The sequence below is a fragment of the Nerophis lumbriciformis genome, linkage group LG21 (genome assembly GCF_033978685.3).
Source record: "Nerophis lumbriciformis linkage group LG21, RoL_Nlum_v2.1, whole genome shotgun sequence".
NCBI lineage: Eukaryota > Metazoa > Chordata > Actinopteri > Syngnathiformes > Syngnathidae > Nerophis > Nerophis lumbriciformis.
Genome location: NC_084568.2, coordinates 6,183,909 through 6,201,747, shown reverse-complemented (window position 1 = coordinate 6,201,747; position 17,839 = coordinate 6,183,909). Strand labels below are relative to the sequence as shown.

Below are 17,839 nucleotides of genomic sequence, written 5' to 3'. Positions count from 1 at the left end.
GGAAATTAAATGCATTTCCTTGTTAAAATGATAATAGACCGCTTTGTTACACTGAAGTTGTGACAAAAGTATTAAATATAAAGTAAAAAAAATACATAATTTGTGCATATCTCACAACTAAAATAGCTGGATAGAATAGACTAGAACAAAAGTAGAGTTAATGTGCAATTCCATTGAATCATTAAAATTACATTTTCTGTCTTTAAAAAAAAAAAAAGTACACTATTGACCAATCTCAGGCAAATTGATTTCATTTTTGGTTCTTGCGGTGAAGAAGACTCATTTGGGTAACGGGACTTATAGTAACATGTTTTTAGCACAGAATTAGCAAATATAATAAATATTGCCATGTTTATGCTAATAGCATGTTGACACTTGGCATATTACAGCAGGGGTGTCAAACTCATTTTCATTGAGGGCCACATCGCAGGGATGGCTGCTTTCAGAGGGCCGCTTTTTGAAAATTATTTTACATTATGCATGCGGGTCATGATTAATCGAAATGCTTATGCATTTAATTTTTTAATTTTTTTTATGTATAACTTGCTTTAAAATCATAAATAAAGGTGACAAGCAGATATTTAATATTTGTTTTTATCTCACAAATATAGTTTTGCAATACAGTGTATAATTGGCATGAGTACATAATATTAAAGTTTAAAATATGCATTTTCTGTCAAAATTGAAAAACTTAATGCATTTAGTAAAAAAAAAATAAAATAAAATAATACAGTATTTCATTGAAACCCATTTTTTTCCAGGCTTTCGCGGGCCACAAAAAATGACGTAGCGAGCCAGAACTGCCCCCCAGGCCTTAAGTTTGACATCTGTGTGTTAGTGATTCAACAACAACACTTTATATATACAGTATATATGAGGGTAACATGACTGTAATGATATTTTTCATTGATCATCTAATACAGTGGTTTGAGGTCAATTTAGTACCACCATAATGACCAATATTAAAATACAGTAGCGTAGTAGGCCTAGGTATTCATTAAAAACAAGGCACAGGTTTTATTTAAAAGAATATTTGATATGTTTTGGTCACTGTAACATTACACACATTTTAAATGGCAACACTGTGTTTGAATATAGTTAAAAAGTTAAAGTACCAATGATTGTCACACACACACTAGGTGTGGCAAAATTATTCTCTGCATTTGACCCATCGCCCCCTGGGAGGTGAGGGGAGCAGTGGGCAGCAGCAGTAGGCCGCGCCCGGGAATCATTTTTGGTGATTTAACCCCCAATTCCAACCCTTGATGCTGAGTGCCAAGCAGGGAGGTAATGGCTCCCATTTTTATAGTCTTTGGTATGACTCGGCCAGGGGTTTGAACTCACGACCTACCGATCTCAGGGCGGACACTCTAACCACTAGGCCACTGAGTAGGAACATAAAACACTGTACTCTAATCTAGTGATTCCTGGGCGTACCACTGGATGAACCCTGCGTGCCTCTAGTGGTACGCGTACCACAGTTTGAGAACCCCTGATTGGATATACAGACAAGTGAGTTAACTCTTTCCCATGATCAGAAAAAGGCAAAATGCAAGTGGAATATTCAATTTTTTTTAGTTACTGTTACAGGACTGAGTGAAAACCCTGGGACATAATTTGAATGGGAATTATAACTAATTTGAAGTCTGGATAATAGGTGTGTCAAAAAAAAAAGATATTCAATGCAGCTATGATAGGCTCCAGCACCCCCGCGACCCCGAACGGGACAAGCGGTAGAAAATGGATGGATGGATGGAAATTCATCTCGATTCATATTTGTAACGATTCTTAATCGATTAAAAAAAAATCGAATCTATTTAAAATATATATTTTTTTAAATATATTTTCAATCTGTCCTGACCAGCCACTCAGGCAAATCATATAGTTGATGTAGATGATCCATATCTGCTGTGCAGATTTACTTTACAAAAAAAAAAATGTTGGATACTTCTCTTGTTACCTTGTTTGTATTTGACTTTATTAAATATTTCAGTAGAATTTTACTAAACAAAACCAGTTTTCTTTTAAGTAATGTAAAAATTAGTCAGAGCTGTTTAACTATTTTATGGGGGAATGTAGTTACCGTATTTTTCGGAGTATAAGTCGCACCGGAGTATAAGTCGCACATGCCGAAAATGCATAATAAAGAAGGAAAAAAACATATATAAGTTGCACTGTAGCCCGGCCAAACTATGAAAAAAAACTGCGACTTATAGTCCGAAAAATACGGTAATCATAGAACTGGCACCTAATGTTCTTTAAAAAAGTATTGATTTTGAATCCAGAATCGTTTTGAATCCAGAATCGACTCTGAATAGAATCGTTACCCCCAAGAATTGAATACATTTGAATCATGTGGGGGCACCACATGATTATATTAGTTTTTTTATTAGTTTATTATTCTTCGGTCAATGGTCAACAAAATAAACAAACAGTTGTACATTCATAGAATGAAAATGAAAATGAAAATGTTGCAGACCGAAAGGGTTTAGGCTGAAGTTGAACACTTATAGCGCCTAACCCTATAAACAATGTCAAGTACAAGATGAACTTCCGAAAATTATGAAATGTCTTTTGTACAACATATTATAAATACACATTATACACAATATGAACATTGTTCAATTATATACACAGTAAAGGCATGTGGAATATCCTTATACGCATATTAAACCTTTGTACCAATTTATATACGATATACAAACAATTATACTTCCATTATTATTTATATCCCACATTTAGTATTTTAATTAACATTGATCATAGTATTAACTACTGTGTTGATTCAAGAGTGATATATTTTTCCAAGACATTAGTCTTAAAGTGTTTTTTAAATGTGTGAATGGACCTGGAACATTTGAAGGAATCATCCAAGCTGTTCCACAGTTGAACCCCCCTGACAGAAACACATCTACTTTTTAAGCTTGTTCTTATCTTAGCTTTCTGGAAGACAGCTAAGATTCAATGATTCAATCTTGTATTCCAAGATTGCCAGCTCTACTGGGTAAGGAGAGTCATACATTTTACAAAAATATTTCTCCAAAGGATTTAAATTTGAGTAACAGGACTGAACATTTTAGGAGGGATTTTATTTTTTTTTAGCATAGAATTAGCAAATATTGTAGATATAGCCACATGGTATTAATACTGACAGCATGTTGACACTGAGCATATTATATATATATATATATTTTTTTTTAAGTAACAGGACTGTGATGAGATTTTTTGTTGAAATATTTAATATACAGAAAAGTGAACTTATTTTTCCCATGGCCTGCAAATAATCTGAAAAATTCAACATCCTGTAACCTTGTGGAATATCAGTCATTGTAACAGGACTGAGTGAACGTGACTGTAATGTGAACTATGACTAACGTTTAATTTAAAGTCTGAATAAGAAGTATCATGAATAAACACACAATTTTTTTTCCAAAGGATTTAAATGATTGCATTTCGGAGACGACCCATTTGAGTAACATGACTGAAATGAACAGGATTAACAGCAAATACATGAAATATATCCACATGGAGTTTATGCTAATTACATGTTGATACGAAGCATTATTACGGCGATTCAACAACAACAACAAAAATATATTTAAAGAAACGGTAACAGGACTGTGATAAGATTTTAACACTGTCGAAACATCTTCCAATATACAGAATTTTTTCCCCCCAAGGCCTATAGACTACAGCAGTGGGTCTCAAATGGGAGTACGCGTACCCCTGGGGGTACTTGAAGGTATGCCAAGGGGTACATGAGATTTTTTTAAATATTCTAAAAAATAGCAACAATTCAAAAATCCTTTATAAATATAAATAAAAACCTATCTTTTTCCCCAAATAGTACAAGAAAGACCAACAAATGAGCAATATTTTGCACTGTTATACAATTTAATAAATCAGAAACTAATGACATAGTGCTGTATTTTACTTCTTTATCTCTTTTTTTCAACCAAAAATGCTTTGCTCTGATTAGGGGGTACTTGAATTTAAAAAAAAATTCACAGGGGGTACATCACTGAAAAAAGGTTGAGAAGCACTGGACTACAGGACCTATAATGCAACATCCTGAGACCATGTGACTTGTGGAGTACACTCTTAGAAATAAGGGTTCTAAAAGGGTTCTTCTACAAGGGCTGAGGTTCTAACTGGAACCATTTGCTTCTGAAAAACCCTTTCCCGAAGAAAGGGTTTTTCAAGGGTTCTTGGTAACGCTAATGGTTCCAGTAAGAACCATTTTGATCCAGAGAACCCTTTAAAACCCCTTTTCTGAATAATTGGTTTTAAAAGGGTTCTCACTAACACTAAGGGTTCCAGTAAGAACTATTTTGATCCAGAGAACCGTTTTTGGAAGAAAGAGTTCTTCAGGGATTGTTGAAAGCATGGGTAAGATCCTGTGTCACCAGGGACATACTTCCTGATAACATTTGCCAATAATGGTGCCTACCTTTAAATAAATGTTTTTCTCATTAAAATGTTTTGAATGTTTGTTCAATGTCAACATGATAAATGACCACAATATAATATGAACTAAACTGATCTGTAGAATATAATATGGTTCTTTATAGAACCCTCAGAAGACAAGACGGTTATCGGTGAAAACCTTTGAAATGGGATGTTTTTAGAACCCCCTGTATCAGGTCTAGATGAAACCCTTGAAACATGAAAGAGTTCTTTGTGGAACTCCCTGTGTGGGTTCTAGATGAAACCCTTGAAACATGAAAGGGTTCTTAGTGGAACTCCCTGCATGGGTTCTAGATGAAACCCTTGACAAACGAAAGGGTTCTTAGTGGAACTCCCTGTGTGGGTTCTAGATGAAACCCTTGAAACATGAGAGGGTTCTTAGTGGAACTCCCTGCGTGGGTTCTTTGTAGAACCTCTCATGGGGGGTTCTGGGTGGAACCTTACACACACAGTTCTAGGTAGAACCCTCCAAAAGGGTTCCAGGTGGAACCTTTATAAAAAGGTTCTACCTGGAGCCAAAAAGGGTTCTCCTATGAGGACGAGCCGAAGAACCTTATATGGTTCTACTTAGCACTTTTATTTCTAAGAGTGTAGTCCACATTTTCCAGTTAGGGTAACAGGACTGAGAGAACACCTAGTGACACAACTATGGTGTGAATTATAACTAATACTAAGTAAAGTCTGGATACATTTAAACACAAATTTAGAAAAAAAATCCCTTCAAAGGATTTAGATTGTTATATTTTTTGGTAAAGTCCAATTTTAGAAAAGCGGCGCCCGGCAACATTTTTTTTCTTCTTTTTTCCAGTGTTCAAGGTAGTTAAAATACAATTTATACAATCAGATCAATGAGCAGGACACACTTTATCACTGTATATACAGTATCTATTGTTAGATATTTTCTAGTCTTTTCTCTCCGTGTTACAAAATGGGGACATTTAAACACAGGAAGTGAACAATAAAGTTATTTTGATCATGCATTTATACATGTTATTGCACCAATTATGAATAGTGGTTACACCAATTTTCCCCTTAATTATTTTTTTAAGTGACATATGTGACGCTTCCCATCCTAGATGCACCCATAGGATGTTCTTTCTTTAGGAAACGGAAGGTTGCGGGACACAAATGTGTTTTTTATAGTGTTTTTACAAAATAACATTGATTAGGAGGAAGCAATCCCCTGGTTTATCTTGATTAAGGACTCTTTGTGTGTGTGTTTTGTTTTTTCTTCCAAAGAGTAATAGCTAATTCCGTCAGGGTGACGTCATGTCTCCTTTAACACATGCCCCCCTGCCCTTTAAAAAAAAAAAAGGCTCATGGTTTCCATCAGCAAAGCAGCATCATGTTCCTAAAGTCATTTGGTTGAAACTCCTGCAGACATTCCAAGCCTATGCTGCATTCTCTCACTGAGGAGGTGTTTTTTGGGGGGCGGGGGGATGCATTGTTGGTTGTTTCCACTCACTAATTTATTCTTTTTGGCCTTTACATACAAAACCCAAAACCATTGACGTTGTCACGTTGTGTAAATAGTAAATAAAAACAGAATACAATGATTTGCAAATCCTTTTCAACCTATATTCAATTGAATAGACTGCAAAGACGAGATACTTAACATTCAAACTGGTAAATGTTATTTTTTGCAAATATTAGCTAATTTGGAATTTGATGCCTGCAACATGTTTCAAAAAAGCTGGCACAAGTGGCAAAAAAGACTGAGAAAGTTGAGGAATGCTCATCAAACACTTATTTGGAACATCCCACAGGTGAACAGGCTAATTGGGAACAGGTGGGTGCCATGATTGGGTGTAAAAGCAGCTTCCATGAAATGCTCAGTCATTCACAAACAAAGATGGGGTGAGGGTCACCACTTTGTCAACAGATGCGTGAGCGAATTGTCCCAACAGTTTAAGAACAACATTTCTCAACCAGCTATTGCAAGGAATTTAGGGATTTCACCATCTACGGTCCGTAATATCATCAAAAGGTTAAGAGAATCTGGAGAAATCACTGCAAGGCCGAAAATCAACATTGAATGCCCGTGACCTTCGATCCCTCAGGCGGTACTGCATTAAAAAAAAGCGACATCAGTGTGTAAAGGATATCACCACATGGGCTCAGGAACACTTCAGAAACCCACTGTCAGTAACTACGGTTGGTCGCTTCATCTGTAAGTGCAAGTTAAAACACTACTATGCTCAGCGAAAGCCATTTATCAACAACACCCAGAAACGCCGCCGGCTTCGCTGGGCCCGAGCTCATCTAAGATGGACTGATACAAAGTAGAAAAGCGTTCTGTGGTCTGACGAGTCCACATTTCACATTTTTTTGGGAAACTGTGGACGATGTGTCCTCCGGAACAAAGAGGAAAAGAACCATCCGGATTGTTCTAGGCACAAAGTTCAAAAGCAAGCATCTGTGATGGTATGGAGGTGTATTAGTGCCCAAGGCATGGGTAACTTACACATCTGTCCCATACAGGTTTTGGAGCAACATATGTTGCCATCCAAGCAACGTCTTTTTCATGGACGCCCCTGCTTATCTCAGCAAGACATTGCCAAGCCACATTCGGCAGCTTGGCTTCATAGTAAAAGAGTGTGGGTACTAGACTGGCCTGCCTGTAGTCCATACCTGTCTACCATTGAAAATGTGTGGTGCATTATGAAGCCTAAAATACCACAACGGAGACCCCGGACTGTTGAACAACTTAAGCTGTACATCAAGCAAGAATGGGAAATAATTCCACTTGAAAAGCTTCAAAAATGTGTCTCCTCAGTTCCCAAACGTTTACTGAGTGTTGTTAAAAGGAAAGGCCATGTAACACAGTGGTAAAAATGCCCCTGTGCCAACTTTTTTGCAATGTGTTGCTGCCATTAAATTCTAAGTTAATGATTATTTGCAAAAAAAAAAAAAAGTTTCTCAGTTCGAACATTAAATATCTTGTCTTTGCAGTCTATTCAGTTAAATATAAGTTGAAAAGGATTTGCAAATCATTGTGTTCTGTTTTTATTTACAAATTACACAACGTGCCAACTTCACTGGTTTTGGGTTTTGGGTTTTGCAGATGTGTGTGTGACTTATGGGGCTCATTTTCCTGTAAATTTTACTCCAATTCCAAATCGCACTGCCTGAAATTGTGCGTTTTTGCTGTTTGTTGTTGTTGGCCGACAGAAGAAATAATCATTGACACACTTTGCAAGGGTTGGAACAATAAGTAGGATCTATTAGTCTGATTTATGGGCTGCAGTGTTGTATTTCATGTGTTCTCCTGGAACTAAATGACGTACATTCCCTTAAATCCCGAACGTTTGTAGCTTTGGCCTTTTATAGATGAAACACCAGCAGCGCAAAGTTCGACAAATTGTGAGAAAACAAACATTTGACAGAAGTAACAGCCAACATCTAAAGAGGACACCCTACTGTCAGAAGACCGTCGATGGGGAAATGTGTTTACTTGTTTGTTTTTTTTAATTATATGTACAGTCTAGTGAGATTTGTCCCGAGTCAGCACTTTAGCTTGTGACCATTTGGCCTCATTCTCCTTAACCCTGATTGATGCATGTTAGCTCAAATGTTTTTAGACATGCATGTTTTCATCAACCGCACTGTTTCCACCAGGATCGCAATCTATTTGTGGTGGTGAAGTACAGGGTTTTTTTTTTTTTTTTTTTAAAGGCTTGGGGGAAAAAAAAAATCACTTTATTGCAATGGTTTCACAAAATTACAGTATATGATGTCTTGTCCTTTTAAAGGGGTCTTATTATGCAAAACCAACTTTTATTACCCATTAGTACCTCTTATTGTGTATTTAGGATCTGCATAAGTCCCAAAAATGTAAAACCAAGCCATGGAGGCATGGCTGAGATAATAATAACACAATCTTCATACTTCCTCCAAATGAGCCGTTTGGAATTTGCTCGACTTATGACATTTTTGGCAATTGTGGCATCAGCGGATATGTCCATATGTGGTAGAATCTTACCCGAACAGCTTTGTGCGAGTCCGCCATCGTAGTCCAACGCTGCAGTCAATAAGCTCCTTCTTTTTCTCTATCCTCTTGTGGGGCAGACTTGCATGCATCTTCCATTAATACGTTTTAATAACATTGGGTTCCAGTTCTATGATTACCTACCATAAAATACATAAACAGCTGTGATACATTTCTATATTACCGTATATTTCGGAGTATAAGTCGCACCGGAGTATAAGCCGCACCTGACGAAAATGCATAATAATGAAGGAAAAAAACATATACCGTATTTTCCGCACCATAAGGCGCTCTGGGTTATAAGCCGCGCCTTCAATGAACGGCATATTTCAAAACTTTGTCCACCTATAAGACGCCCCGTGTTATAAGCCGCATCTAACTGCGCTAAAGGAATGTCAAAAAAACAGTCAGATAGGTCAGTCAAACTTTAATAATATATTAAAAACCAGCGTGATGTGGGCGCGCACGGAGTCGTATATCAACATGGACGGAGCTGCGTGAAAAAAGCCACCCGGCCTCTTCGCGTAAACTTACCTTAACCACTCGCTCATCTTTTCTTCATCCATCCCTTCGAGTTAGCTTTTATGATGACGCCGGCTGGAAAGGTCTCTTTTGGCAAGGTCTTCCTTTTGAATATCACCATGGGTGGAAGTTTCTGGCCATTAGCATGGCAAGCTAGAACCACAGTGAAGGATGACTTCTCATTCCCTGTGGTGCGAATATTCACCGTACGTGCTCCCGTTGTATCCACAGTGCGGTTCACAGGAATATCAAAAGTCAGTGGAACCTCGTCCATGTTGATAATGTTCTCTGGCCGGATCTTTTTTTCAGCTATCTTGTTTTTACAATATGCACGGAAAGTAGCCAGCTTTTCTTGAAAGTCTTTAGGCAGTTGCTGTGAAATAGTAGTCCGTGTGCGGATGGAGAGATTGCGTCTTTTCATGAACCGGATCCCTGTCGCTTAGTAGGAGCCATTTTGTGGTCTTTACAGATGTAAACACACAAAGGAAATGAAACGTAATATCCGCGCCCTTCTTCTTCTTCTACGTGGGCGGGTGGTTGCTTACAGTAGAAGAAGAAGCGCTTCCTGTTCTATGGGGGCGGGTGCTTACCTTGGCGGTTGCTTGCGTAGAAGAAGAAGCACTTCCTCTTCTACGGGGAAAAAAGATGGCGGCTGTTTACCGTAGTTGCGAGACCGAAACTTTATGAAAATGAATCTTAATATTAATCCATATATAAAGCGCACCGGGTTATAAGGCGCACTGTCAGCTTTTGAGAAAATTTGTGGTTTTTAGGTGCGCCTTATAGTGCGGAAAATACGGTATAAGTCGCACTGGTCCCCGTCCAAACTATGAAAAAAACTGCGACTTATAGTCCAAAAAATACGGTACTTAAAAGAGAACTGTTTTATTTGAGCATTTAATCAAGTCAAATACAAATAAGGCAACAAGAGAAGTATCCCACACTTTTTTCTTTTTTTCTTTTCTTTTTTCTTTTTTTTTTAAAGTAAATCTGTCCAGCAGATACGATCTACATCAGACGTGTGAAAGTAGTTTTTACTGAGGGCTACATTGCAGTTATGTTTGGCCCCAGAGGGCCGCTTCTAACAGTGAATACTATTATTACACAATTTTTTAATGCATTTTTTATTAGATTTTAAAAAAACTAAAATGTAAAAAAAAATATGGTAAGTTGCAATAATTTCACCTCAAAATTTAGTGTATATTACTGTGAATGGAAAAACAGTACTGCTGTTTTTATGGTAAAAAAAAAATGTAGCTCAGTTGCCAGAATTTTACTGTAAAATGTACATTTGTTTTTTTACTGTAAATTAAAAACTGCAATTTTACAGTAAAATTTTGGAATTCGGGCTGCCAGTTTTTTGTTTTTTTTTACCGCAAATCAACAACTGTACATTTTTAGTGTATTACTGTAAATGCCAAAACGACACCACAGTTTATTAAAGTAAAAAAAGTACCGTACTGTTTTTTCATTTAGAGAAAAATGCTGTAAAAACCACAGTAAATTTCAAAATTTTACCATGAAATCTATTGCTACTTTTACATTACACAATTTGATGGATAACTTGCTTTGAAATCATTATTGTTAGTATTTATTTCTATTAAAAAATGGTTTGAATGTTTTTTTTGCATAATTAGACAATATTTAAATTAACATAATTTGCGATAACATTAAAAAATGTTTTCTCTCTCCCAAAATAGAAAGAAATAATAAATTTTTACAATACAAGTTACAGTACTTTATTGATACATATTATTTCCAGGATTTCGAGGGTCAAATAAAATGAAATGGCGGGCCACATCTGGCCCCCGGGCTTTGCGTTTGATACTTGTGGTCTACATCAACAATATGATTTGCCTGAGTGGCTGGACAGGACAGATTTAAAAAAAAAAAAAAGTTAAAATGGATTTTTATTATATTTTTTAATCTATTGAGGGTCGTTACAAAAAAGAACCTCAACAAATTTGAAATCAACCTGACATTTAATAAACGTTGTCAAAAAGCACGTTGTATTGGTGTTGTAGAATATTAGTTGAGAAATGACCATAATTCAATGGTCAAATCAACGTCAGAACCCAACATTGATTAAACGTCGTCAAAAAGCATGTCGTTCCAACGTTGGGTTTGAGTTGCTCAACGTCAGGACCTAATTCAACAAGCTCTCAACGTTGTTTCAATGTCTTGTGCCTGCTAGGTTGTGTTTGATCCTGAGCAAATGCACGAGGCAAGAAACTCGGTCTGTCTTATCTGATTCGTTAGACAGTCAAGGTTAGGGGGAAAACGCTTAAGAGCACAACTAACGGGGATTCCCTCAAATTAACAGACCTCATTTGTGTCTTCAAAGGAAAAAGTTAAAGCACTTAGATGAACAATTAGTCATGGTAGAGATTGGATAATTTAGTTAGGTCCTTGGATCTTGGTCCCCTAACAGAAAGTATTTCCTTGGTTGTGAGAGCAGGGGTGGGGTTTCACTTCTGTGTTTGGATCACTTGAATAATACAACATGTGGATTGTTTTGATGATGTTTTGACTGTCAAAGATGTTGGGTAATTTAGTCTTTTTGACAGAGGTCCAAAAAGACAACCAAACTTGACTAGTATGTAGAGGGATTTGAATACTCACTAAATATAGCAACGTAGCTGCAAAGTTGGCAACACTGATCCCCTACTTCTTATTCTCTACGAATGAAGCTGAGCTGAGTTAAGAAGAAGAGTTACGATGCATACCGCCATCTATTAGGCTATTTGTGGTGGTCCAAATCTATTTGTGGCCTGCTCCTACAAAAAAGAAACATTTTTAACCAGTTATTTGTTAGGTTTTCTTTGGTTGTTTGTTCCCTTTTTTTTTTAGAAAGACCCACATGCACATGTCATCACCTTCAGGTTGGTCTGATTTGTTGAGGTAAAGCCGCACATAACACACCAAAAAAAACCCGCACTAGCCTTTTATTGTGTGTAATTCAAGGATTAAAACACGTCTGACTGCAGCTATCATTTATTTTAGTAATCAAGATGATTACTTTGTTCAATTAATCAAGCAATCGGATAAAACAAACTTTATAGCCCCTTTTGCGTTATTTAGGGAAAATAGTTTAGACCAGGGGTCCCCAAACTACGGCCCGCGGGCAGGATCCGGCTCGCCAGTGTCCAAAATCCGGCCAGCAGGAAGTTCCAAGTTTAAAAAAAAAAAAAAGTTTTGTTTTTTTGTTTTTTATTATTATTTTTATACTGGGGTAGAGCGGAATATACATACCTGCCAACTACTCCGGTTTTCCCGTAATTAGTACGGTTTTCATCAACCTATTCCGGGTTACGGTTGCAGTGATAAAAAATACGGTTTTTCATTAATTAAATTTTTTTTTTTTTTTTAAATGCGCGAGGCTATTTATAGCACCGCTGCCAAGCACGAGGCACCTGTTGCCATTGTTTCCAAACGAGCGAACGATCATGGAATCGGCCGGAGAAAAATCGCAAACGAGTCTTAAACCGAAAAGAAAACTGCAGTCATTCCGTGAAGAATATTCAAAAGCCTATCGGGGAATAATTATCCGTTCCAAAAAGGGTGAAAACTACGCGAATTGCACCTTGTGCAGACAAGATTTTTTGATCGGACATGGAGGAATTAGCGATGTAAAAGACCACGTTGGGACAAAAAAACACAAGTCTAATGCCGTTGCTAGCGATACAAGTGGAAAACTTTCAACGTTTTTCGGATTTTAGCCACAAAAAGGTAATGACACCAATGTTATCTATTGGAATTGTTTAGTACTGTTATACTGTTAAAAGTGTTTATACTATTTATGCTTTCAAGTCCAAGTTGAAGAAATCTTGTTAAATGTTGACAGCATAACTACCAAAATACAGAAGTATGTCCTTAATATTTTTGCAGTGCTATTTCTGTTGAAAAGTTAAAATGATTACATTAGAGATGTGATGTGCCACTTTTCAAGTGTCTGATGGCTTAAATTAATTTTCATTAATTTTTCATATTTTGAATTCTTTTGAAAGGCTTACAAAAAAACTACATTTGAATTGTAATTCCATGCTATTGACAGGACTATTAATTTTAATGAAGTTAGCTTACCATGTTTACAGTATGATAATTGTGATAGAAATGTGAATTTTAGGCACAAAATATTTTATACAATTGAACAAGGCAGTAGATTATACAAGCTTGGACAGAAAGTTAATATTGACACCAATTTTTTTTTTAATGGAATTGTTTAGTACTGTTTTACCATTTGTTTAACCTACTCAGTGGCCTAGTGGTTAGAGTGTCCGCCCTGAGATCGGTAGGTTGTGAGTTCAAACCCCGGCCGAGTCATACCAAAGACTATAAAAATGGGACCCATTACCTCCCTGCTTGGCACTCAGCATCAAGGGTTGGAATTGGGGGTTAAATCACCAAAATGATTCCCGGGCGCGGCCACCGCTGCTGCCCACTGCTCCCCTCACCTCCCAGGGGGTGATCAAGGGTGATGGGTCAAATGCAGAGAATAATCTCGCCTAGTGTGTGTGTGACAATCATTGGTACTTTAACTTTAACTTTAACTTTAACTTTACTGTAAAAAGTGTTTATACTGTTTATACTTTCAATGAACAAATTGAAGTCTTGTGAAAGGTTGACAGGATAACTGGCATTAACTGTCAAAATAATTTCAAACTATTGAAGTTAGCTTACAGAATAAACATGTCAATCAACCCATATGATTTTTGCTGTAATATTTTTGTTTTGAAAAGTCACTGTGACTGATAGAAAAGTGATGGTTTTAGCAACATTTTAACCTGTCTGAATGCTAATAATCATTTTGCGTCGGGGGGCGAAGCCTGAACCCCCCACCAGGACTTTGTCCTGGACCTACCGGGGCCTGCGGCCCCTGGACCCTGGCTACTAGGTTTTTCTGATTTCAAAAGTTGGCAGGTATGAATATACATTAGGTCAGGAAAAAACATGGATGCTATTTCATCCCTACAAGCCTGTTTCGCAGGTTTCCCTGCTCTTCATGGGATTTTTTTAAATGTATTTTTTTTTTAAAAGAGCAGGCTTGTAGGGATGAAATAGCCTCCATGTTTTTTTCCTGTGTGTGTGTGTGTATGTGTGTGTGTAAGGGTTGTACGGTATACCGGTATTAATATAGTACCGCGATACTAATGAATCATATTCCGTACTATACAGCCTCTGAAAAGTACCGGTCCACCACCCCCCCGTCGTCGTCACATGGTGACATTGCTGGTTGACGAGCATGTTCGGCAGCGCACGATCACAGAGTACTTACAAGCAGACACAGTGTGTGTAGACAGAAAAGGGAGAATGGATGCATTTTGGCTTAAAAACTAACAATAAAGGTGAAGCTATAACACTGAAACACCCTCAGGAAGAGGTGCTTTAAGACATGGCTAGCGGCTAAAGTCCAGCCGTTGTCTGTTGTCTTGTTTTAGCTACTTCTAAATCACTAATCCTCGCCTCCATGGCGACAAATAAAGTAAGTTTCTTACAAGTATCATTATCACTGCAGGACGAGGAATAGCTAAACATGCTTCACTACACACCGTAGCTCACCGGCGTCACAATGTAAACAAACGCCATTGGTGGATCTACACCTGACATCCACTGTAATGATACCAAGTACAAGAGCGTATCTAGTCGATACTGCTATGACTACGTCGATATTTTTTGGCATCACAACATCTTTCGTTTTTTTTAAATGTATATTATGTTAATAAACTCAGGAAATATGTCCCTGGACACATGAGGACTTTGAATATGACCAATGTATGATCCTGTAACGACTTGGTATCGGATTGATACCCAAATTTGTGGTATCATCCAAAACTAATGTAAAGCATACAAACAGAAGAATAATGATTATTACATTTTAACAGAAGTGTAGATAGAACATGTTAGAAGAAAAAGTAAGCAGATATTAACAGTAAATGAACACGTTTTTTTTTAATTGATTGAGACTTTTATAAGTAGATTGCACAGTGAAGTACATATTCCGTACAATCGACCACTAAATGGTAACACCCCAATAAGTTTTTCAACTTGTTTAAGGTCCACTTAAATTGATTCATGATACAGATATATACTATCAGATATATACTATCATCATAATACAGTCATCACACAAGATAATCACATTGAATTATTTACATTATTTACAATCTGGGGTGTGGGATGTCAGTCATCAACAATTGAGAACAGAGAAATGGACATTGAAACAGTGTAGGTCTGACTTGTAGATGAAAGATTCATTTTATACCACTTGTCCTTAATAATGTTGACAAAATAATAGGTAGATAAATAACACAATATGTTACTGCATACGTCAGCAGCTAAATTAGGAGCCTTTGTTTGTTTACTTACTACTGAAAGACAAGTTGTCTTTTATCCATCCATCCATCCATCTTCTTCCGGTTATCCGAGGTCGGGTCGCGGGGGCAGCAGCCTAAGCAGGGAAGCCCAGACTTCCCTCTCCCCAGCCACTTCGTCCAGCTCCTCCCGGGGGATCCCGAGGCGTTCCCAGGCCAGCCGGCAGAGATAGTCTTCCCAGCGTGTCCTGGGTCTTCCCCGTGGCCTCCTACCGGTCAGACGTGCCCGAAACACCTTCCTAGGGAGGCGTTCGGGTGGCATCCTGACCAGATGCCCGAACCACCTCATCTGGCTCCTCTCGATGTGGAGGAGCAGCGGCTTTACTTTGAGCTCCCCCCGGATGACAGAGCTTCTCACCCTATCTCTAAGGGAGAGCCCCGCCACTCGGCGGAGGAAACTCATTTCGGCCGCTTGTACCCGTGATCTTGTCCTTTCGGTCATGACCCAAAGCTCATGACCATAGGTGAGGATGGGAACGTAGATCGACCGGTAAATCGAGAGCTTTGCCTTCCGGCTCAGCTCCTTCTTCAACACAACGGATCGATACAGCGTCCGCATTACTGAAGACGCCGCACCGATCCGCCTGTCGATCTCACGATCCACTCTTCCCCCACTCGTGAACAAGACTCCGAGGTACTTGAACTCCTCCACTTGGGGCAAGATCTCCTCCCCAACCCGGAGATGGCACTCCACCCTTTTCCGGGAGAGAACCATGGACTCGGACTTGGAGGTGCTGATTCCCATCCCAGTCGCTTCACACTCGGCTGTGAACCGATCCAGTGAGAGCTGAAGATCTTGGCCGGAGGAAGCCATCAGGACCACATCATCTGCAAATAGCAGTGACCTAATCCTGCAGCCACCAAACCAGATCCCCTCAACGCCCTGACTGCGCCTAGAAATTCTGTCCATAAAGGTTATGAACAGAATCGGTGACAAAGGGCAGCCTTGGCGGAGTCCAACCCTCACTGGAAACGTGTCCGACTTACTGCCGGCAATGCGGACCAAGCTCTGACACTGATCATACAGGGAGCGAACTGCCACAATAAGACAGTCCGTTACCCCATACTCTCTGAGCACTCCCCACAGGACTTCCCGGGGTACACGGTCGAATGCCTTCTCCAAGTCCACAAAGCACATGTAGACTGGTTGGGCAAACTCCCATGCACCCTCAAGGACCCTGCCGAGAGTATAGAGCTGGTCCACAGTTCCACGACCAGGACGAAAACCACACTGTTCCTCCTGAATCCGAGGTTCGACTATCCGGCGTAGCCTCCTCTCCAGTACACCTGAATAGACCTTACCGGGAAGGCTGAGGAGTGTGATCCCACGATAGTTAGAACACACCCTCCGGTTCCCCTTCTTAAAGAGAGGAACCACCACCCCGGTCTGCCAATCCAGAGGTACCGCCCCCGATGTCCACGCGATGTTGCGGAGTCTTGTCAACCAAGACAGCCCCACAACATCCAGAGCCTTAAGGAACTCCGGGCGGATCTCATCCACCCCCGGGGCCTTGCCACCGAGGAGCTTTTTAACTACCTCGGCAACCTCAGCCCCAGAAATAGGAGAGCCCACCACAGATTCCCCAGGCCCTGCTTCCTCATAGGAAGACGTGCTGGTAGGATTGAGGAGGTCTTCGAAGTATTCCCTCCACCGATCCACAACATCCGCAGTCGAGGTCAGCAGAGCGCCATCCCCACCATACACGGTGTTGACACTGCACTGCTTCCCCTTCCTGAGGCGGCGGATGGTGGTCCAGAATTGCTTCGAAGCCGTCCGGAAGTCTTTTTCCATGGCCTCCCCGAACTCCTCCCATGTCCGAGTTTTTGCCTCCGCGACCGCTGAAGCCGCACACCGCTTGGCCTGTCGGTACCTGTCTGCTGCCTCAGGAGTCCCATGAGCCAAAAGAACCCGATAGGACTCCTTCTTCAGCCTGACGGCATCCCTCACCGCCGGCGTCCACCAACGGGTTCTAGGATTACCGCCACGACAGGCACCAACTACCTTGCGGCCACAGCTCCAATCGGCCGCCTCGACAATAGAGGTACGGAACATTGTCCACTCGGACTCAATGTCCAGCACCTCCCTCGTGACATGTTCAAAGTTCTTCCGGAGGTGGGAATTGAAACTCTCTCTGACAGGAGACTCTGCCAGGCGTTCCCAGCAAACCCTCACAATGCGTTTGGGCCTGCCAGGTCTGTCCGTCATCCTCCCCCACCATCGCAGCCAACTCACCACCAGGTGGTGATCGGTAGAAAGCTCCGCCCCTCTCTTCACCCGAGTCTTTTATGTTCACTATTTTATTTAAGGACAAACTTGCAATAAGAAACATATGTTTACTGTGCCCTAAGATTTTTTTTTTGTAGTAACTTAGTACTGTCTACTTATTTAAAGTTCCAGGCGCTCCATGTGATCTGGATTTGATACATTTGTATTAGTTACACTCATTTAATGATTAATCAAAGCAACATAATATAATTTATTTGCAATGGA

General features: G+C 39.5%; 1 protein-coding gene across 1 annotated transcript in view; it reads left to right on the top strand.

Annotated features, from left to right (window-relative positions):
- Positions 1-17,839, top strand: part of LOC133621220 (four and a half LIM domains protein 3-like) — a 68,968-nt gene that overhangs the window by 258 nt on the left and 50,871 nt on the right. The window lies entirely within an intron of this gene.